At 44.9% G+C, this 24,838-nt stretch overlaps 1 pseudogene; it reads left to right on the top strand.

Moving 5' to 3' along the window:
- The window catches only part of LOC124620214, a 63,715-nt pseudogene that overhangs the window by 26,388 nt on the left and 12,489 nt on the right, over positions 1 to 24,838 (top strand).

The following is a 24,838-nucleotide window of genomic DNA, read 5'->3' as shown; positions in this document are numbered from 1 at the left end:
TTAATGTAACCAAAGGACCGAAAAGCGATACAATAAAGGATCTGTTTGAAAAATTTCAACGGACTGGGAACGTGACCGATGAACGTGCTGGAAAGGTAGGGCGACCGCGTACGGCAACCAAAGAGGGCAACGCGCAGCAGGTGATCCAACAGCGGCCTCGGGTTTCCGTTCGCCGTGTTGCAGCTGCGGTCCAAATGACGCCAACGTCCACGTATCGTCTCATGCGCCAGAGTTTACACCTCTATCCATACAAAATTCAAACGCGGCAACCCCTCAGCGCCGCTACCATTGCTGCACGAGAGACATTCGCTAACGATATAGTGCACAGGATTGATGACGGCGATATGCATGTGGGCAGCATTTGGTTTACTGACGAAGCTTATTTTTACCTGGACGGCTTCGTCAATAAACAGAACTGGCGCATATGGGGAACCGAAAAGCCCCATGTTGCAGTCCCATCGTCCCTGCATCCTCAAAAAGTACTGGTCTGGGCCGCCATTTCTTCCGAAGGAATCATTGGCCCATTTTTCAGATCCGAAACCATTACTGCATCATGCTATCTGGACATTCTTCGTGAATTTGTGGCGGTACAAACTGCCTTAGACGACACTGCGAACACCTCGTGGTTTATGCAAGATGGTGCCCGGCCACATCGCACGGCCGACGTCTTTAATTTCCTGAATGAATATTTCGATGATCGTGTGATTGCTTTGGGCTATCCGAAACATACAGGAGGCGGCGTGGATTGGCCTCCCTATTCGCCAGACATGAACCCCTGTGACTTCTTTCTGTGGGGACACTTGAAAGACCAGGTGTACCGCCAGAATCCAGAAACAATTGAACAGCTGAAGCAGTACATCTCATCTGCATGTGAAGCCATTCCGCCAGACACGTTGTCAAAGGTTTCGAGTAATTTCATTCAGAGACTACGCCATATTATTGCTACGCATGGTGGATATGTGGAAAATATCGTACTATAGAGTTTCCCAGACCGCAGCGCCATCTGTTGTTGAAAACTGGAACTACTGTAATTTCGAAAGTTTGTCTGCCTGAAAATGTACTGTTGTCCCAAGCATATTGCAACAAACGGTGTATTTCTATCGCTGCTCGTTTAGTTTTTATTGCCGTTTCAAATATACCGGTCATTTTTGAAACACCCTGTATCTTCCTGCGCAAACAAACGCTGCAGTAAATTTCATCATTGTAATAAAGAAACATTCACTGAAAATAACACACTTAAAATAAACTGGACAGTACGGTAAAAGTCCTATAAAAGGATGCCGCCACCAGTCAGTTGGTCGAGAAATTGGTTTCAAATACAATGATGTCACGCACGGTGCGTATCATGTATGGTCTAAACTACAGTTTCTACTCTCATGAAACTCGAACAGCTCCTAGTACACGTTCGCTTTCACGTCGTGTGTGATGTCACTATGTTACAGAGGATGGATAGCTTCGGTCATGGAGAAGAAACAACCGCGAAAATATTAGCTCTTGCACGTGCGGGTCCGTGCCCTAACCTACTTTTCGCGACGCCATTGCTGTCACCCTGCCTCACCTTTCTGCCGTGAAGACCGCCTCAGTTTACTGTTAGCTAGCGGCAGTTCCCGGGGAATGCCATCGCTCAACATGCTGTCACTGGCACCCACCAGACGCCACCGCCCACTGTTTGCTAATAGCTGTACGCCAAACACAGCGCCTGTGGCTGTATGTCTCGTAAAGAAAGAAGTAATCACGTTCTTCTTTGTCAACGCGAAGAAAAAGGAGTATCAAACGTTCACATGAGCAGTATCAACTACTTTACTAAGGAAACTGCAACTTTTTCATTTGTAATTATTTTCTGTGAGCCACTGGTACAGTCATTTCTTGTATGCACGGTGTAAAGTGTAATGTTTGACCCAGTGCCCGAATGTCAGTATGCTGCACATACAGAGGAGTACGGTTTTTTCCAGCTGCCAAAGAAATATCTTTTCTTTGTGTGTGAGGAATGTTTCCTGAAAGTTTGGCCGTACCTTTTTGTAACACCTTCTATCTATGTTATGTGGACATGTGTCCGGAAACGCGTAATTTCCATGTTAGAGCTCATTTTAGTTTCGTCAGTATGTACTGTACGTCCTCGATTCACCGCCAGTCGGCCCAATTGAAGGAAGGTAATGTTAACTTCGGTGCTTGTGTTGACATGCGACTCATTGCTCTACAGTACTAGCATCAAGCACATCAGTATGTAGCATCAACAGGTTAGTGTTCATCACGAACGTGGTTTTGCAGTCAGTGCCCATTTGATGTATGGATTAGCAAGGGAGATTAGCTGTGGCGCGGTACGTTTGTATCGAGACAGATTTCCAGAACGCAGGTGTCCCGACAGGAATACGTTCGAAACAATTTATCGGCGTCTTAGGAAGCACGGAACATTCCAGCCTGTGACTCGCGACTGGGGAAGACCTAGAACGACGAGGACACCTGCAATGTACGAGGCAATTCTTCGTGCAGTTGACGATATCCCTAATGTCAGCGTCAGAGAAGTTGCTGCTGTACGAGGTAACGTTGACCACGTCACTGTGTGGAGAGTGCTACGGGAGAACCAGTTGTTTCCGTACCATGTACAGCGTGTGCAGGCACTATCAGCAGCTGATTGGCCTCCACGGGTACACTTTCGCGAATGGTTCATCCAACAGTGTGTCAATCCTAATTTCAGCGCAAATGTTCTCTTTACGGATGAGGTTTCATTCCAACGTGATCAAATTGTAAATTTTTACTATCAACATGTGTGGGCTGACGAGAATCCGCACGCAATTGTGCAATCACGTCATCAACACAGATTTTCTGTGAACGTTTGGACAGGCATTGTTGGTGATGTCTTGATTGGGCCCCATGTTCTTCCACCTACGCTCAATGGAGCACGTTATCATGATTTCATACGGGATACGCTACCTGTGCTGCTAGAACACGTACCTTTACAAGCACGACACAACATGTGGTTCATGCGCGATTGAGCTCCTGCACATTTCAGTCGAAGTGTTCGTACGCTTCTCAACAACAGATTCGGTGACCGATGGATTGTTAGAGGCGGACCAATTCCATGGCCTCCACGCTCTCCTGACCTCAACCCTCTTGACTTTCATTTATGGGGGCATTTGAAAGCTCTTTTCTACGCAGACCCGGTACCAAATGTAGAGACTCTTCGTGCTCGTATTGTTGACGGCTGTGATACAATACGCCATTCTCCAGGGCTGCATCAGTGCATCAGGGATTCCATGCGATGGAGGGTGGATGCATGTATCCTCGCTAACGGAGGACATTTTGAACATTTCCTTTAACAAAGAGTTTGAGGTCACGCTGGTACGCTCGGTTGCTGAGTGTTTCCATTCCATCATTAATGTGATTTGGAGAGAAGTAATAAAATGAGCTCTAACATGGAAAGTAAGCGGTTCCGGACACATGTCCACGTAACATATTTTCTTTCTTTGTGTGAGGAATGTTTCCTGAAAGTTTCGCCGTAACTTTTTGCAACACCCTGTATATAAACGACGCTGTACTGTGCTTCTCCGTACTGAAACACCGCCAGCACCGATGTTAAACATCTGTGGAGTTCTTGACCTAATGTGTTTGCAGGTCACTCGCGAACACAAACTCTCACAAGAACTAATTTTATTCGTTGCAGCCCAAAATGTCTTAGTACTGCTACCCTCTGGAAAGCTGTGGAACCTATACTAGTCCTACATTAGTAGGTACTCACATAAAATGCTGAGGAAAAGCCTCACAACATCCCACCGAGAAATTGGTGGTGTTCCAGGGACGAGACACGGTTCTGGAAATGCGTCAGTCAGAGACGAATGGTGAAATAATTTTACTGAGAAAAGTGAATACAGATGGGGAATCTGAAGAGGTAGCAGACTTTGGAAAGGGGCTGATTATTATGGTCTGTCACGCTGGAACGGGCATGTCGGGAACGCTTAAGACGGTCGGCTCTTTGCGTGCTAGTATCGTTATCCTCTATGTGAAGTGGCTGAAAGACAGTAAAACGACGAGGGGGGACAAGGTGTTGAAGATTCATTAACCACAGGGGGGCTGAAGGCTTATCCACTTCGTGAAGCAGGACAGGCAACGACCTGTAGCTTATATGACGACATACTACAATAATGGTGAAGGTACAAGTGTTTTAAACTTGTTGTTCAGCGCACACTATTGAACATGACGATCCATTACAGACGAACATTACACATTGCTATTTTCACACTACCACATAGTTACGACTGAAGGTAGCACGAGGTCTCGAGATTGGACCATGAACCAGTGGAAACGTTTCATGTGTCCAGACGAATCACATGTCTTGCTCACCAGGTAGATGTTCATTCCCAGACAAGCTCTTATCCAGGTGAACGATTTCTCGAAACATGTAGCACTGCAAGCATGCAGGCCAGTTGAGTCAATATGTTACTAAGTGAGATTCACCTGGTATGCCACGGGATGTGTGGTAGTAATCTAAGGCACTATGCCAGCTATAGGCTGTATGAACGTTACTGCTGACCAGCCATATCCCAACGCACTATACATCTCTCCTACAGGGATGGCACTTTGCGGGAAGGAAACTGCCTGTGTCACAAGGCGAGAATGGTGCCAAAGTGGTTTGTTTGACAAGACTGTCAACTGATAATATCTTTTTACCAAATTCGCCACATGTGAAACCGACTGATAACGTTTGGGACACTATTAGGTACCAGTTCTGTGCACACGAAGCATCACCCTGTAATATACAGGAAATGCGTGACCCAACCCTATGCATATGTTACCACATACGTCTGAGGACCTACCAAAGGCTTATCAAATCCATGCTAAATTGAATCTCTACTGTATAGCGTTCCAAATGCGGTACAACACGCTATTAAGTAAGCGGTCGTAATGTTTTGGTTTGTCATCTATTGACAGAGTAGCTAGAGGTGTAGAAAACACCACACAAAAGACCGTGTCACAGCTGTTGCTTAACATTTTAAGGCACATTTTCAGGCTAAGCGGTTATTTAGGAAAAAGTCGTATTGATAAGTTCAAAAATACAGATATATTAAAAAACCACAAATGAAATCCACGGCTGTGCAAGCATTGCCTGCAGCCGCTGGAAAACAGAGAAAGAATTACGATCGTCAGATGACGAAAGTATAGGACGTTTTGTTTGATAGGTCCTGTACAGATCGGACGCGTGTGGCACACCGCCATTAACATTGTATTATTTCAATATTTTATTCACGAGTTGCAATCACCGGAACTCGTAATCACATGATGTAAGTGTGTATTTAAACTATGTTTCTATCTCAGAATAGAACTATAACTAATTCATGTATGTTTTCTTTTGTGTCACTAGTTATTTGTAAGATTGTTGAGTGTGTTGGCTTGGCAAAGAAAGGATCCGTAAATTAAAAAGATAGTCGTCCAGCACGAACCATCGATGTCTTCGGGTGCTGATCTCAAATACGAAGTCCGATATACATAAAAGATAAAAGGCGAATCTGCAAGAGCGCGGTCATAATTAACATAACGGACAAAGATGCCTTGTCCAAGCACATAAAAAAAGCAAAGTTTGTAAAATATCGAACATAATATCCGTATTGTTATCTCTTCTGTGTATGTGAAGTTCAGATACGAAAAATACCAAAATATATATATTTATATTGGCGACTTCGTGTCTGGACGCATTATTGTATATACTACATTGTTTACCTTTGTTACATGTTTTATCGGAAACGACAAATTCGATTCGAGACGCTATTGTTGACCATTCAACTAATACCAATAATTGGAGCCGATGTCTGGACCTTAAATTATGCTGCAATCTCGGATTCAAGGTAAGACACCGCATCTGCACATCAGCAGTTTGACCAAGTGCTTTGCGTAATAGTAGCTTGCTTACTCACTATCAAAATTTCCCATTTACGAAAGTGTGAATTTCGAGTTGAATTCCGGTCACAAAATTATTTTCTATCAGGCATATTGTACGACAATAGGAATTTATCGGAACACAGTCGACTTCAGTTCTGTGCGATTTAAGATAGCAAGCAGCCATTAGATGTAAAAATTTAATCAATACGCTTGATAATCAAAATCTTTTGTTCAAGCATTGTCTCGCTGCGAAATTAATATTTACATTCATTACAACACATATACGTGTACAAGCGATATTGTGTGACATGGTAGTAACCAGGATGCATTCTGCAATAATGAAAAGCCAGAAAGGACAAACTGTGACAATTCGACTCTGACATTGTAACAAATACTCAAAATAATGAAACTTCCTGGCAGACGAACTCTGTACTGGGCCGAGACTCGAACTCAGGACCTTTGCCTTTCGTGGTCAAGTGCTCTACCATCTTTTTTCCAATTTATTGATCATAACATTCCACAGTAGTCCATGATTTTCAACTGTTTTTAAAAGTAATAAAACAAACTAAAATTAATTACAGGTCCCTTAACATTTTAGAGAAAAAAATCCAAGTCTAAACCAGATAGTGATGTTCGTCACTTTATCGTATTTGTTTTTCAAAGATCAAATTGTCTCTCGTTTCTTCATGTTCTGAATCGCATCCTCGAAAATGGAGTTGACATGACTGTTCTTCTGAGGAAGTTGGCGTATGTATCATAATAATTATTCATCTGAGTTACCAAAGCACGACTCACTCCCCGTCCTCACAGCTTCACTTCTGCCTGTACCTCGTCGCCTACCTTCCAAACTTTACAGAAGCTCTGCTATTAGTGTCTTATCATATGATTTTTATAAGAGAATGTGTGAATGTGTGCATTTGAACGTGTACCTGAGTATCCTGTCAAGAATTGCAAAATTTTAACTGCCGTAGGTAGTAAGTCTTTTAGAGTTAAGGAGCAGGAATTTGTGACTGTAAAGGTAGGTAATGGAACCGTACAATATCCATTCCTAGTCGTCCAAAACCTGGTTACAGACCGCATATTAGGTTTAGATATTTTATATGAGAAGGGTAGCACCATTGACTTCAGACGTAAATGTATACTTAGAGATAACGGCAGTGAAATTTCAATTGATCTGGATACCAGGCCTCTAAAACATGAAAAATGTTGTACAGGGTACAAGATTCAGTTAATACACGACACTGATGAAGTTGTTGCACAGACACACGCACCTGATACCGAGATCGAGGATCTTAAAGTTCTAATTAGTGATAAGTTGTCACAAACCACAGCTGTCACAAGACGAATGCAATGAACTCTTTGATGTATTGTGTAAATATACATGGTGTTACAAAAAGGTACGGTGAAACTTTCAGAAAACATTCCTCACACACAAATCAATAAAAGATGTGGACATGTGTCCGGAAACCCTTAATTTCCATGTTAGAGCTCATTTTACTTTCGTCAGTATGTACTGTACTTCCTCGATTCACCACCAGTTGGCCCAATTGAAGGTAGGTAATGTTGACTTCGGTGCTTGTGTTGACATGCGACTCACTGCTCTACAGTACGCGCATCAAGCACATCAGTACGTAGCATCAACAGGTTAGTGTTCATCACGAACGTGGTTTTGCAGTCAGTGCAATGTTTACAAATGCGGAGTTGGCAGATGCCCATTTGATGTATGGATTAGCACGGGGCAATGGACGTGGCATGGTACGTTTGTATCGAGACAGATTTCCAGAACGAAGGTGTCCCGGCAGGAAGACGTTCGAAGCAATTGATCGGCGTCTTAGGGAGCACGAAACATTGCAGCCATGACTCGCGACTGGGGAGACCTAGAACGACGAGGCCACCTGCAATGGACGAGGCAATTCTTCGTGCAGTTGACGATAACCCTTATGTCTGTGTCAGAAGTTGCTGCTGTACAAGGTAACGTTGACCACGTCACTGTATGGAGAGTGCTACGGGAGAACCAGTTGTTTCCGTACCATGTACAGCGTGCGCAGGCACTATCAGCAGCTGGTTGGCCGCCACGGGTGCACTTCTGCGAATGGTTCATCCAACAATGTGTCAATCGTCATTTCAGTGCAAATGTTCTCTTTACGGATGAGGCTTCATTCCAACGTGACCAAATTGTAAATTTTCACTATCAACATGTGTGGGCTGCCGAGAATCCGCACGCAATCGTGCAATCACATCATCAACACAGATTTTTTGTGAACGTTTGGGCTGGCATTGTTGGTGATTTATTGATTGGACCCCATGTTCTTCCACCTACGCTCAATGGAGCACGTTATCATGATTTCATACGGGATACGCTACCTGTGCTGCTAGAGCATGTGCCTTTACAAGTACGACAACATGTGGTTCATGCACGATGGAGCTCCTGCACATTTCAGTGGAAGTGTTCGTACGCCTCTCAACAGATTTGGTAACCGATGGATTGGTAGAGGCGGACCAATTCCATGGCTCCACGCTCTCCTGACCTCAACCCTCTTGACTTTCATTTGTGGGGGCATTTGAAAGCTCTTGTCTACGCAACCCCAGTACCAAATGTAGAGACTCTTCGTGCTCGTATTGTGGACGGCTGTGATACAATACGCCATTCTCCAGGGCTGCATCAACGGATCAGGGATTCCATGCGATGGAGGGTGGATGCATGTATTCTCGCTAACGGAGGACGTTTTGAACATTTCCTGTAACAAAGTGTTTGAAGTCACGCTGGTACGTTCTGTTGCTGTGTGTTTCCATTCCATGATTAATGTGATTTGAAGAGAAGTAATAAAATGAGCTCTAACATGGAAAGTAAGCGTTTCCAGACATGTCCACATAACATTTTCTTTCTTTGTGTGTGAGGAATGTTTCCTGAAAGTTTGACCGTACCTTTTTGTAAGACCCTGTAGACAGGTTTTCAGCAAATGATCAGGTGTGATCAACACGTATATTTATAAGATAGAAGTTAAGCGTCACCAGATTTTCTTCCACAAAACAATAGTGTGCCACTGTCACAACGACCCGCAGTATGGCACGAGTCGAAGCAAATGCTAGAGTGGAAAATTATTGAACCTTCCAAGTCATCTTATTGCAGACCTTTGCTTGTCGCAAAGACACCCAATGGAAGTATCAGTTGTTCAGGACACTCGTGCAGTTAATTTAATTATTTTACGAAACCAGAAAATTTAGAATAGCAACTCCAAAAGTTTAGATTGTGGTGTCACCGCCAGACACCACACTTGCTAGGTGGTGGCCTTTAAATCGGCCGCGGTCCATTAGTATACGTCGGACCCGCGTGTCGCCACTATGAGTGACTGCAGACCGAACGCCGCCACACGGCAGGTCTAGAGAGACTTCCTAGCACTCGCCCCAGTTGTACAGCCGACTTTGCAAGCGATGGTTCACTGACAAAATACGCTCTCATTTGCCCAGACGATAGTTAGCATAGCCTTCAGCTACGTCATTTGCTACGACCTAGCAAGGCGCCATTATCAGTTGCTATTGATATTGTAAATAATGTACAGACAAGAGCTACGTTCAACATTAGTGGATTAAAGTTAAGTATTCCACCATCTGCGTCCGTTTTTCTAAGTTCTAATTTCCTTGTCCTGTTCCAGACCTCACGCCAGCCTGCGTGAGCTAAAACGCGTGCCTTTCGGCTTCCTCAAACATTAGTGGGTTGGCTCTCCTGCCAATCCACAACATAGATTCTAGGTATTTTTCTAGGGTAGACTTGACAAATTCATTCTGACAAGTCCCACTCACCCCAGATTGTAGAAAATATACTGCTTTCATATTTGGAGGGAACTTATCAATTTTGTGTTCTTCCCTTCTGTCTGAACGTCGGTTCAGCTTAGTGATGAATTGGTTGAGTCAATCACTCACTACATAGATGACTTGCTCATAGCCAGCAAAACCTGGTCCGAACAAATCGACACCTTACAAAGGATTCTGCACAAATTTGCACAAGCTGGCGTGACAGCTAATCTCAAAAAGTCGAGATTTGCTTGCAGATAAATCTAGTATCCTGGGCACATTATTAATGCTCACGGTATACGACCTGATCCAAGACAATTAGACGCAATCAGGAATTTTCCTAGTCAACAGACTAGAAAATTTAAATCTTTTCTTGGAATATGTTCTTTCTTCCGACGATTTTTACCACGCCAACTTTTAAACAGAAAACTTCTATGAAACATTCTAAGAAAGAACCAGATGTGGATATGATCTGACCAGTGTCAAAGACTTCGATAGTTTTACGCATGCAATAGTCAACAATGGAGAGCGTGAACTGGTGAAAATTATTAGTTTTGCGAGCCGCACACTTAGTGAATGTGAACGGTCGTACTCTACCACAGAACTTTAAACACTCTATAGTGTGGGGGTTCAGGAAATTTAATTATTATTTAGATGGTAAGCACTCAAAGAGTTATACTGAGCACCAAGCTCTCACATTTTTGCTAACCTTTAAGCTAGTACATGTCAGATTATCACGTTGGGTTCTATCACTACAGAATTATTCTTTTGAAATTGTACACATTAAGGGTACGTCATAGCCGACGCTTTGTCTCGCCTACCAGGTTTGAATAAGAGTAATTCCGACATGGAGAATGTAAATGACTACAGAATACTTCTTATGCAGGATAAACACTATCACCAGTACTTCCCTGACTTATGCAGATATATGTCAACATTGCAAAAATCCGATGCGCACTGGAACACGGTAAGAATTTTACTCACGAATCAACCTGACAATCCTCGAGCCACTACTTGGTGTGTCTGCATTCCCAAAGTATCTGAACGAAACCTAATTTGGCACATACATTTTGTTTAGGATCGTTTTGGTACCAAGAAGTGCTTAGCGAAACTCAGTACCTATTGTTATTTTAGTAATATGAGACGCAAGATCCACAGTGTACTCAAGACCTGTGACCTGCCAGAAATCTGAACCGTTGAACGTATCCAAAAAAAAAACTGATCTACATTCCATTTTACCCAGCGAACCTTTAGAAATAGTAAGTAGTGACGTAAGTGGTCCACATCCCACAAGCAGTGGAGGTGTAAAATACATCCTCGCATTTTATGATCTATTCACCAAACACGTTAAACTGTATGCTGTAAGATCAGCTACTGCTACGACTATCATCCGACATTTCTCATGTGACTACATTCCTCACGTGGGAAAACCAAAAGCCATTCTACCCGACAATGCCGCAAATTATACTGGATACAAGTGGCGAAAATTTCTAAAAGACAATAGCATTAAAAATATATTAATTTCCAGATTCAGTCCACAATGTAATCCCACTGAACGCGTGTTCCGTTTGGTTAACCGATTCATGAGGACTTGCATTTCTAATAAGCATACCAACTGGGTAACGTATTTGTCGTTATTCGAGGAGGTACACAATAACCTCAACATCTGCGAAACTCCCTACACTCCAAATGAACTCATGTTCGATCCTCAGGAAGAGAACGATTGGACAACACCACTACCTAAATTTTATTTTCAACATGCAACCCACGAAGAAAATGTGAGAGAAGTTTGCATGAGGCTGACTGCGGAAGCCGATAGAAGAATCAAAGCTTATGCGCGCACTGTCAAAAGGAAGCAACAGTACAGAATAGGTATTAAGGTACTTGTGCGTACTCACCATAAATGATCAACTCTTCAGCGGCGCAACGCGAAGTGGCGTCTGCTGCACGACGGTCCTTACATCATCAGCATTCCACATCCCAATGCATATCTGCTGCAGCATCCTAAGACAAAACTATTTGACTATGTGCTCACCGTCATCTAAAAGTATACTATGATCAACGATAGACACACCTAAGTTATGCACAACTATCAAATACACGTACCTCACAGTACTTCCACAGAGAAGCTACGTAGTATAAGAATTTTATTTCAGCTGTTCGTGTTAGCAGCAGAAGGGGAAAGAAGAGATTTATCTTCGCCGAATACGTACAGCAGGAACACAAAACTTTAAAGTAAATTGTATATAAACTTTAAAACATGTCTGAAGAAGACGTATTTTCAGCCTACGAGATTGACTATTTGCACCGTCATTATTCAACTACTAATGACTGATTGATGTAAAAATTATTTTACAGCTGACATTTTCATCCAGAAACCGGATACGCTTCTCACCACTGAACATGCATATTTACAAGCAGTTAAGGCCATGCTTACGAGACACACTTACACTCGTGTCACGAGTATTTTTCTTTTGAGACTTGTTAGCTCATGCTTTTGCCTATTAGTAGATATGTGCTTGGTCTTAATACTGGTGTGAGATGTGGTGTCTAACCATTTTTTATTTCAGGTGCCATCATTTGCACAACGCAAAACACAAAATTTAAACCTGTCATGACTGAAATTCATGTAAACCTATTTGAAAATTTTTTTATTTAACCAATCGTGCTTGTAAAACACCACGAGAAATATGTTGCGATATTTGTGTAACATCCAAAATGTAACATCGTTATACGTATTTGTACCTATGTAAAAGAACTTATCTGTAACATTTCCATGCATTTATCTGTATTTATGTAAACCTGAATCAATGTATGCTCACTCGTGTACAATACCTGTACTTGTAAAATGTGAACATATGAGAAAGTTATTTGATCTGTATAGCCAGAAACTATTTGTGGACGTTCTCTGTACATAACTAAACTTGTAACCACGAGAAACAGGTGTGCCGTCCGCATCTCGTGGTCGTGCGGTAGCGTTCTCGCTTCCCACGCCTGGGTTCCCGGGTTCGATTCCCGGCGGGGTCAGGGATTTTCTCTGCCTCGTGATGGCTGGGTGTTGTGTGATGTCCTTAGGTTAGTTAGGTTTAAGTAGTTCTAAGTTCTAGGGGACTGATGACCACAGATGTCAAGTCCCATAGTGCTCAGAGCCATTTGAATCATTTTTTTGAACAGGTGTGCCATTCAATACACAGAAAAGGAGACTATTCAACATATAATGTAATGCATACAGACACAATGAACTATTTATGTTTGATGGTGGATGACCTGCAATTAAGTGTGGTACATCAACTTTCGCTGGTGAGCCTCCACCAGCAGTCTCTAAGCGATAGAGGTCTAACCTCAACGGCAAGCAATACGATGCAAGATCATTTCCCTCCCTGGCCAGCCGGCAATGAATGTTGTTCGGAATGGTTCTCTAGAGTTAGAGCATAACCGACACGACCAGCAACCATCGAACCGTCGGCGTAAACAACGCCAGAGCCCTGATACATGGTAAAGATGGAATAAAAGCGGCGGCGGAAGGCCTCTGGAGGGACTGAGCCCTTCGGGCCCTGTGCCAATCGGAGCTGAAGACAAGGGCGGGGCACGCACCACGGAGGTGTACGAAGAGGGGCCTGGAAAAGTAGTGGAAGAGGGAAAACCTCAAGCCCTGAGAGAAGCTCTCTGACTGACCACGATCGGACAACCCGACCCGGGCCGACGTTCTGGGAGACGGACGACCGACTGTGGGAACAAGACTATAATTTGGATGCCCAGGCAAGCTAAAAACATGGACAGCATAAGCGGCCAGTAAACGTTGGCGCCGTAACTGCCGTGGAGGGACACCTGCCTTCAAAGTAAGCTGTTCACAAGGCTGGTCCAGTGGCAAGGCATACCCCGCTGTGAAGGATTGGGTCCAGCACCCGCAACGCAGGATGTAGCTGCTCATATTTCCGCCTTGCCTCGGTGTAGGTCAGGCGGTCCAGGGTCTTTTATTCCATTATCTTCCTTTCTTACTGGAATATCCTACAGTCTGGTGAGCAGGGGGAATGGTGTTCTCCACAGTTAACACAGATAGGAGGCGGGGCACATGGAGTATTGGGATGCGAAGGACATCCACAATCTCTACACGAGATGCCAGAAGTACAGCGAGATGACATGTGCCCGAACTTCCAGCATTTAAAACACTGCATCGGAGGAGGGATATGTGGCTTCACACCACAATGGTAAACCATCACCTTAACCTTTTTGGGTAAGACATCACCCTCGAAGGCCAAGATGTAGGCACCGGTGGCTACCTGATTATCCCTCCGACCCCGATCGACGCGCCAAATGAAGTGAACACCTCGTCGTTCTAGGTTGGCACATAGTTCGTCGGACTGCAAATGAAGATCCCTGTGGAAGATGATATCCTGGACCATGTTTAAACTCTTATGGGGTGTGATGGTGACGGAAACATCCCACAAAAGTGAGCAACCTCCGTGACTGGGCAAAGGATGCTGTTTTGATGAGAACTGACACACAGCGCATTATGGACAAGCCCTCCACCTCCCCGAACTTGTCCTCTAAATGCTCCACAAAAAACTGGGGCTTGGTCGACTTAAACAATTCACCATCAACTCGCATACATAAGAGGTACCGGGGTGAATAATCTCCACTGCCTTCTTTAGCGATACGTTCCTCCCATGGATCTTGCATCGTATTGCTTGCCGTTGAGGTTAGACCTCTATCGCTTAGAGACTGCTGGTGGAGGCCCACCAGCTAGAGTTGATGTACCACACTTAATTGCAGGTCATCCACCATGATGCTACCCACTCTGTCCAGAGGCTCTCCCCACAGGCGCCACCCAGCCACAGCAAAGACCAACTGGTAGGATGGCCTTTGCCGGGAGTCCTGATGCCCCAGGGGAATAGGCATCAACTCCTTGGCAAATGTGGGGAGGTAGCAGCTCGGGCATCAGCAGTGCGATCCCTGTGTAGTCAGGGGGCTACCACCAAGAGGGCACATGACCCCACCACAACGGACTGGCTACTGTGCTGGTTGTCGGGTGTCGAATATCCATTAATAAAGGGAGCAAAGATGGAAGTGCACAATGGAGGGAATGTAGGCTACTCCAAACACACTGCAGCCGATGTAGCCGGAAGCTCAGTGTAAGTCCAACTCCATGACAATAACGAATATGCCAGATCTTAGGGCAAGATGGCTATAGAATGCACCACGTAAGGCGTCCTTCCCCAAACAGTAGGCACTAACGGAAAAATTTTGAAATGGAGTGGTCAAACCCCTTTAGGGGTCCATCACATTAAAGGCCGACATAGTTGAGACTCCTTTTAGTCGCCTCTTATGACAGACAGGAATACCACCGGCCTATTCTTACCCCCGAACCCACAGGGGGGTCTGGAGGCTGGCAGCTGGCCACCACCCTTCATTGCATGTCATCTGCCCTGATAACACCCACTCCAACCAAGGGCCCTCCCCACATGTGCCACCCAGCATCAGCAAGGACCACATGGCAGGATGGCCATTGCCAGAAGTCCTAACACCCCAGGGAGATAGGCATCTACTCATTGGCATACGTGGGGAGTTAATGGCGCAAGCATCAGCAGAGCAATCCCTGTATTGTCAGGGGGCTGCAACCAACAGGGTACATGGCGGCCCCAGCACAATGCACTGGCTACCATGCTGGATATAAGGTGCCAAGAAGTCTATGGTTGTCATCGGCGCAGAAAGCGACACTGCATAGTGCATGGCGGAAACCGCACACAGGAATTTATCCTCGCCTAAGAGATGGACAATGAACGAGACTGCAATGTGACGAGAAAGGGGTCCAAATATCTCAATGCACTATGGACACGATGCACCATGAAAGGTGCCGTTTCCCCATTGTCTCGCCCTTCGGAAAAATTTTAAAGAATGGTGATCAAACTCTACAGGGGACCAACACAAAGGCCAAAACGTGTGAGACTACTTTTAGTCGCCTCTTACGACAGGCAGGTATACTGTGGGCAAATTGTAACCCCCAAACCCGCAGGGGGTGGATGATAAATGAGGCCGAAAATTGAGACACTCCTATTCACCCCTTACGACAGGTGGGAATATTTTGGGCCTATTCTAATCCCCAAACCCGCAGGGGGAGAGGGGGGTGGCATGAACTTCCTGTGTAGCGCAGAATCGATAGCGTGAAAAGGAATAGGACACTGCGCCACATCCTGTCCTCTGCAGGCCACCCAGCAGAATGGCAGAATGACACCAGCTTACCTTGGCGTTGGAGCAACGTAAGTTGGTCATATATCAGTTTTTTCAAGAGTGATGGCTGATTTGCTGGGGCAGAAATTGGTAGATGATGTCACTGTTCGAATGTGCGAGTTGCCAACAGTATATCTACATAAATAATGTATCAGTCCACTAGACAGGGTGCTGTAAGTAAGATGATGCCATAGAGATCAAAGGTGCTGCCTATTAAACATAAAATTTGCGTCATTTGTGTTTGTCACTGTGTGACTGGAATAGAAACCTAAGTTAACGTTCTGTCGCTGCATGCTGAAGAATTAATGGAGATAGATTGAAAAATAGGAATTTATTTTGGGAATGCACTTTTCTCAAGCATTAGCGATAATGCAGTCAGAAGTGGGCATCATAATGTGTGTTCAGGTGATCTACAGTAATTCGAACATACTACGTGCAGATATTATTAACTTGCCACAGGATAAGACTGAAGATCATAGAAACTTACAACATGAAGCTGGTCACAAAACACTGTGGTCCCATGTTCATCTCCCCAGAAGAGCTGCCATGTAATGGAGAAATTGTGAGGTTGTTTGCAGTTACACATCCTAACATCCTGGATACTGAGAAAAGGTTCTTTGTTCTGAATTTTAGGGGGCCTTTCACTATGTTTTCCTGTTGAATCTGAATTCCAGCCAGGTGTGCACATGGCCTGGACTCGCTGCGATTTCCTAATCGATCTTCACTGGTGGTCTCTCGGACGTCAGTGTACAATAGTACCAATTTGAGCGTATGATACACACCAGAGGTACCATTGTGTTGCTGTCATAATCAGCTCTATCTGGAACATGCCAAGAATATTCAAGAGAAACAAGTTACATGTTACTTTCGTTTGTATCTCTTCAATGAAGTTGATCTCGTGTGCTTGAGCCAAGGAAGCAGAATCTTAGCAGGGAAGCAATGCCTGCTGACATATGCCAGGATGTTGCTACACCTGTTGGTGCATCATCGCGAGTTTTTCATAGGTCTAACGAGAAAATTTAGATACAGAGCCCAAATTCACACAGCCTCATTACCGCCCAGTTGGTTCGTTCAAAAGAGGGGGAAGTGACCAAACTACTAGGTCATCGACCCATTGTTCCGATTAAAAATGCTACAAGGGTGAAGATAAAACAACTGACAACACAAAACAGGGAGAAAGGAAAAACCACAAGAACGACAGAAGAGCAACAAACACAACAAAAGAGGACAATAAAAGCACAAACAGACGAAAGAAACAGGTAAAAGAGACATTGAAACAAGACAGCGACTTCCCATGGCTGGCTGACCATGAGAATAAAAGCGAGAAGCCAGCCACTCTGCAAAACATTAAAACCTCCAGCATAAAAACACTCGTGGAGGACACTGAAGATCAAAGGACACATGCTGAAACTTAGAATGACGTAATACGTAAAACCAAATCAGACGAGGCGTTGTCTGCCGTATTTGTTATCATTGATTTTAGCAATGGAAGATTTCGGCACAGGGCAGTTAAAGTAGGACAGTGCACCACAATAGGGACCACTATCAACTGGACACCGCACGGATATTGAGGCAGGTGCTCACAGCGCAGGAGGTAGCCATGGGTCGCCTAAGCGTGGCCAATGCGGAGCCGGCAGAGAACCACAGAGTAAATGCTAAAGGCTCTCATCTAGGACTTGCACACATTCGTAGCCTCCTTAATTGTACACAGTCTGTTGTTGGTTCGTTGGTTGGTTGGTTGGTTGGTGGGTGGGTTGTTTCGTTGGTTGATTGGTTTAAAAGAAGGGGAGGGACCAAACTGTGAGACCATTGATCCTTCGTTACGATTAAAATAATTCCACAAGAATGGGAGTAAAACAATCGAGACATACAAAACACAGCTGGAAGAAAGGAAAACCACAAGAACGACAGAACGGCAACGAACACAGCCAGACAAAACTGGACAAGAAAACCACAGACAGATGCAAGAAACAACAAACCAACTTACCATGGCTGGCTGACCATGAGAATAAAAGCAAGATGCCAGCCACTAACACATTGAACCCTCCAGCCTAAAAGCACTGAGGTGGAGGACACAGAGGAACAAAAACTTAGATCGAATGATAAGACTCACCCTTACAAATAAACTGTAAAACTAAATCAGCTGATGAGGCGTTGTAAGAAAAACTTAGCGGCAACGAGTCCCGTAACCTAACTCTTTGTCGCAGGATAATCAAAGTAGTACAATGCTCCAGATTATGGGCCACTGTGAAGCGGGTGCCACAACACTGAGGCAGCTATTCACAGCGCAGGAGGTAGCTGTGCGTAGCCGAAGCGTGGCCAATGTGGAGCTGGCGGAGAACCACAGAATCCCTGTGAGGGGACCGCATGGAGGATTGGTTGGTTGGTTTGTGGGATTGAAGGGACGAAACTGCTATGGCCATCGATCCCTTTTTTCAAAAACTTCAAACACCCACACAGAACAAAAACGAACAATAGAGACAACAAGAGACGACACAGGACAAGAAAGACTCAAAGATCAGACAAAAGGAAATAAAATCACACAGTGTGGCAGTGGTTGGCCGAACAGACACAAAAAAGGAAACGCCAACCACCTAGAAACACTACAAAAATAACAGTGTCTAAAATCGTAGTCCAAAGGCCAGACTCAGAACAAAAAATAACACTCAGATTAAGTGATAAAAGCCACCTGCATTAATAAAACGGAAAACTAAGCCTGCCATGAAGTGTCATCTGTTAAAAGGCCAGGGAGCGTATCAGGCAGAGCAAGCGTCTGCCTGAGCACAGCTAAAAGCGGACAGGCCAACAAAAGGTGGACCACCGTTAAGGACAACACGCAGCAACATAGAGGCGGGGCCTCATGGCGCAGTAAATGGTTGTGTGTCAAGTGGGTGTGGTCAATGCGGAGCCGACAAAGGAAAACTGAGTCCCTGCAAGTGGCCTGCATGGATTACCACCACACATTCGTCGTCTCCTTGGTAGGACGGCGTTTGGTGTGGTCAGGTTGCGCCAATCCATGTCCCAAAGTTAGAAATTTCGCGGGGTAAGATTGCTCGCAAATCAGTCTCAGGGAGGCCAATGTCCATAAACGGTTTACTGGTGGCCTGTTTGACCACGTTCAATGCCCGGGCTGCCGACATGACCAGGGGTCCACACAAAGACTACAGAGCAGCCGGAACAGGCAAGAGTATGGAGGGACTCCTGGATAGCCATCACCAGACGAGAGCGAGGGAAACACTGGTCGATAGCTCGTAAACCGCTCAGGGAGTCGCTACAGGTAATGAAGGACTCACCTGAGCAGGACCGGATATACTCTACGGCTCGAAAAATGGCGACCAGCTCAGCAGTGAAAACGCTGCGGCCAACCGACAATGAGTTGTTCAGAATGGTCCCCTAGAGTGAGAGCATAACTGATACAACCAGGAACCATGGAACCGTCAGTGTAAACAACGCCAGAGCCCTGACACGTGGCAAGGAGGGAAAGAAAGTGGCGGTGAAAGGCCTCTGGAGGGACTGAGTCCTTCGGGACTGTGCCAATTCGAGCCGAAGGCAAGGGCGGGGTACACACCACGGGGGTGTACACAGAGGGGCCTGGAAAGGATGTGGAAGATGGAAAACCCCAAGCCCGGAGAGAAGATCTCTGGCTCGGACCACGATCGTACAACCTGACCGGGGCCGACGTTCTGGGAATGGGCGACCGACTGGGGGAACAGGAGACGATAATTAGGATGCCTGGGCAAGCTACAAGCGTGTGTAGCATAAGCGGCCAGTAAACTTTGGCGCCGTAACTGCAGTGGAGGGACACCTGCCTCCACAAGTATGCTGTTCACAGGGCTGGTTCTGAAAGCTCTAGTGGCAAGTCGGATCCCGCTGTGAAGGATTGGGTGCAGTACCCGCAACACAGAAGGGGATATTGAACTATAAGCCAGGCTCCCAAAATCCGGACGGGACTGGATTAATGCCTGGTAGAGCCGTAAGATAGTAGATCGGTCGGCGCCCCAGCTGGTGTGGCTGAAGCATTGCAGAGCATTTAGATGCCGCCTGCACATCTGTTTAAGCTGCCGAATATGAGGGAGCAAGAAGTTCACCGGCAAGATAAAGCCGTGGCTCAGGGTGAACTGTGTGGTGCCGGCGGAAATGCCTAACGCAGGACTTGGCAGCCGAAAACTGGAAGCCATGCGCTACAGCCCAAGACTGCGCATTGCGGATAGCTCCCTGCAGCTGGCATTCAGCAGCTGCAATGCCAATGGAGCCATAGTTGAGGCAGAAGTCAGCATACAAGGGAGCTGAACAGACGTTCCCACCGCCGCAGCGATCCCGTTAATTGCAATTAAAAACAGGCAGACAACAGATCCCTGCGGTACCCCATTCTCCAGAACTCGGGGGGGGGGGGGGGGTGGAGCGAGCTTATGGGGAGGCCGCAACTTGGCAACTTGGACGAGGAAGGTACGATGCGACAGAAAATTTCATATGGAAGCTGTTTCTGCTAAGGCTGAGCTTGGGCCCTTCTTTGGTATTGTACAAATTTGTTTAGGGATTGGATGCTTGATTTTATTGACTGGTAGCAACATGGCCTTCTTAATTGGCTCGCTCCCTACCGAAAGGCTGCAACTCTTGCCAATGGCAAAATTTAAATACTGGATAGCCCCATAACTAAGAAAGCATCCGTGAGTTACAACATTTAAGACTTAGCAAAATTTCGCAAAATCCTCAAAAATCAGCTAGATCCATGAAACCGTAAAATCATCCACTTTAAATAGCTTAAACTTTGACTGACGGCGTCATCTTTCGAAATTTTGCCGATCGGTAGGCAGCACTGCACTCAAACAAACCCGACAGAAAAAGGTAACGAACTGTTGACAAGAGCGATTGACAACTTGCAACATTAGAGCAAGATTAGTGCTCACTGAACAGTTTCACTATGCTTCCAGTAATTAATGTTCCAATACCAAGACCCTAGCACCGACAACTTTTGCTACATTATGACAGGACCAGTGTGCATACTATATGTGTCAACCCGTTCGTTCTCAGAACGCAGGAGCCAGCGACACTAATTTTACTTTAGGTAAGTGTGGCGACCAGACCTCTTGCCACACTGATTTTAATGTGGGTCGAATAGCTGTTAAGGTACCTTTACAGTCTGAACTAGATAGTGGTTCGCGTACTAATGCTAAATACCCAGTAGATACTAAGTTCAGCGAGTGCACCCCATTGACTAACCAAGGGGAGGTACTTAATGCACACCACTTGAAAATATTTTAATCTAATTATGTTCCTTATATTTTAAAATTAAAGAATACTTTTTGCTTTTGATGACTTCTTATGCCATATTTCCTAATAACTTTCAACTTTTCAGTTAGAAGTAACCTAAAAATTTAAATCTTAATAGAACACGCGAAATTTCCCAACACGTAATTTTTGTTTTGAAGTCCAGGATCCTTCTCACAACTACGTATCTTAGAGGTATTTTGTGAATTAATGAAATCTGTATTTTCAAAAAATTTCTTGTAGTGGTCAGTAAGTACCTCTCCCGTCTGTGTACACATTACGGAAAATGCGTTGTTGGTTGGTTGGTTGGTTGGTTTGGGGAAGGAGACCAGACAGCGTGGTCATCGGTCTCATCGGATTAGGGAAGGATGGGGAAGGAAAGCGGCCGTGCCCTTTCAGAGGAACCATCCCGGCATTTGCCTAGAGTGATTTAGGGAAATCACGGAAAACCTAAATCAGGATGGCCGGACGCGGGATTGAACCGTCGTCCTCCCGAATGCGAGTCCAGTGTAAAATGCGTTGTTATCTCTGAGATTGGGCAAAATGATATTTTAAGGTTCTGGACCCTTCTCATACATCAGCACCTTCTTAGTGTTTCATGAAACTGCAAAAAAAACAATTTTTAAATTTTTTATTTGTGTTTTGGTGGGCTTTAAGCGATTACTCAGCCCCTCGCCTTGGTAGTATGCGTTAGGAAACACTGGTACTGCTAGGGTTAATATACGCCATGAGTGACGACCAACGCACACAGACCGACAATTTCCACGGAGGACTGAAAAACTGGAAATGACAAAGCACTCACATCCTGACAACGACATCAACTTTCTCCACAGTCAGGTGAGCAAAACTCGTCCCTAAAAATTCTTACCACTAGCGAAATTCTTCAATCAAACCGAGACAACAAACCAACACGCATAATAAAAAATCTACAGTGTGCCTCGCCCAGACAACAGACGGAGGCACACTTTAACAAAAACTTTAGCCAACGCTGGCGAGACCTCAGTCACTGCGGCTTTCACAAACAAACAGCCAGTACAATTGCTACGGTCCTGTTTTATAGCGTACAAGGTACGTCTTAATCAACCCACAACCTGCACAAGTCTCACATACACCGCAATAGAGAAATACTGCTGAACCATGATGCTAACGTCCGTAACTCAACGGCGTCAATCAACAGCGGAGAGTCTACACTAATCTAACAAATACAACTAGCAACTGAGCTTCCAGACAGTTGGCATACGACAGTAAAACGACAAATCTGCAACTAGAAAGCCACATAACTGTGGAAACATCAACTAACGAAATTCAAATATCCAAAACGCAATGTCACTGTGCGCCGGAAAACATACTCCACGTACACATCAACCACCTCCCCATGGAGGTGATTTAACCTTAGAGGGTTAAGATAGTCTCCAAACAAGGTGCCCGCCGTCGCTTAATGCATACGGCAGTCCGGAACCACCAACGGACTTCTAAGTACACACTCGTCTTGCCCACGGCGTACTAAATCATAGCTTTCAACAACCCCCGGAAAACCAGTATACATACGCCACTTAAGAAATCAACGGTTCATCGCTAAGTACACTACTCCGCACCATGTGAGGCAATAACACCGACCGCGGCTCCCGCACTGGTCGATGGGACACGAGATAGTGGCCGGCCACTCACCGTCTGTCTGCTGCGCCAGGAAAACGGCCGCCAGATCTCGCCACAACTGTAAACAGCGCCACGCACTGAAGGACGCGGGAGTTCAAATCCCCGAGCGTGATGATCACTCGTCTCAGTGTGCTTGCTTATGAAATCAGCAAACATTAGTGTTTTTGAACCGATTTTTCCATTATATCTACGTGATTACTCTGTAATTCAAAATTAAGAGCCGGGCAGAGAGATCATCGAACCACCTTTAAGCTACTTCTCAGTGCGGGAAAAGACGAACACTTCACTCTTTCCGTGTGAGCTCTGATTTCTCTTATTTTACTATGATGATTATTTCTCCCTATGTGGATAGGTCCCAACAAGTATTTTCATACTCTCAGCAGAGAGTTGGTGATTGAAATTTCATGAGAAGCTCCTGCCACAGCGAAAACCGCTTTGTTTTAATGACCGCCACTCCAACTGTTGTATCATATCCGTGGCACACACTATCCTTTTCCGCGATAATACTAAACGAGCTGCCCTCCTTTGAACTTTTTCGATGTCCTCCGTCAATCCTATCTTATGCAGATCACACACCGCACAGTATTACACCAGATGATGGCGGGCAAGCGTAGGCTATGCAGTCTCTCTAGTAGATGTGTTGAATTTTCTATATGTTATGCCAATAAATGGCTGGCTCTGAGCACTATGGGACTTAAATTCTGAGGTCATCAGTCCCCTAGAACATAGAAATACTTAAACCTAACTAACCTAAGGACATCACACACATCCATGCCCGAGGCGCGGTTGCGCGGTTCCAGACTGTAGCGCCTAGAACCGCACGGCCACTCCGTCCGGCTATGCCAATAAAACACAGTCTATTGTCGCCTTCCCCACAATTATTTCTGTGTGTTATTTCCAACGTAAGTTGTTCGTAATTGTAATTGCTAGGTATTTAGTTAAATTAATGGCCTTTAGATTTGATTGATTTATCGTGTAACCTTTCAGCACTGATGTGGATGAGTGGATTAACTCACACTTCTGATTCTTTGAGGTCAATTTCCAATTTTCGCACCATACATGTATCTAGATCGTTTTGCGATTCGTTTTGATCTTCTGATGACTTTACTAGACGATAAACGACAGCATCCTCTGCAAACAACCTAAAATGGCTGCTCAAATAGTCTCCTAAATCGTTTACACATATAAGGAATAACAGAGGACGTATAACACTATCCTGGGGTACGCCAGAAATCTGTTTTACTTGATGACTTTCCGTCAATTACTACGAACTGTAACCTCCTGACAGGGAATCACGAGTCCAGTCACATAACTAAGACGATAGTCCATAGGCACGCAAATTGATCGGAAGTCGCTTGTGAGTTACGGTGTCAAAAAACTTCTAGAACTCTACAAATACGGAATCAAATTACTCGTAAAATCCCTTATCGACAGCACTCAACACTTCGTGTGAGTAAAGAGCTAGCTGTGTTTCACAAGAACGATAGTTTCTGAATCCGTGTCGACCATGTGTCAGTAGGCCGTTCTCTTCGAGGTAATTCATACTGTACGAAAGCAATATATGTTCCAAATTACTGCTGCATATCGACGCTAATGATATGGGCCTGTAATTTAGTGGTTTACTCCTACTACCTTTCTTTGAATATTTGTGTGGCCTGTGCAGCTTTCTAGTCTTTGAGTATGGATCTTTCGCCGAGCGAGCGGTTGAATATGATTGTTAAGTATGAGGCTATTCGATCAGCATACTCTGAAAGGAACCTAACTGGTATAAAATCAGCTTATACTAAGCGATCTAAGGTGCTTCGCTACTGGCAGGATATCTACTTGTAATTTACTCATGTTGGCAGCTGTTACTGATTCGAATTCTTGAATATCTTCTTCGTCTTATTTCGTGAACGAATTTCCAAAAGCTGTGTTCAGTAACTCTACATGTACATCTACAGCCATACTCTGAAAGCCACCTGACGGTGTGTGGCGGAGGGTACCTTGAGTACCTCTATCGGTTCTCCCTTCTATTCCAGTC

Source organism: Schistocerca americana, chromosome 6 (genome assembly GCF_021461395.2).
Source record: "Schistocerca americana isolate TAMUIC-IGC-003095 chromosome 6, iqSchAmer2.1, whole genome shotgun sequence".
NCBI lineage: Eukaryota > Metazoa > Arthropoda > Insecta > Orthoptera > Acrididae > Schistocerca > Schistocerca americana.
Note: the sequence above shows the minus strand (reverse complement) of the source record. Positions and strands in the feature narration are given on the sequence as shown.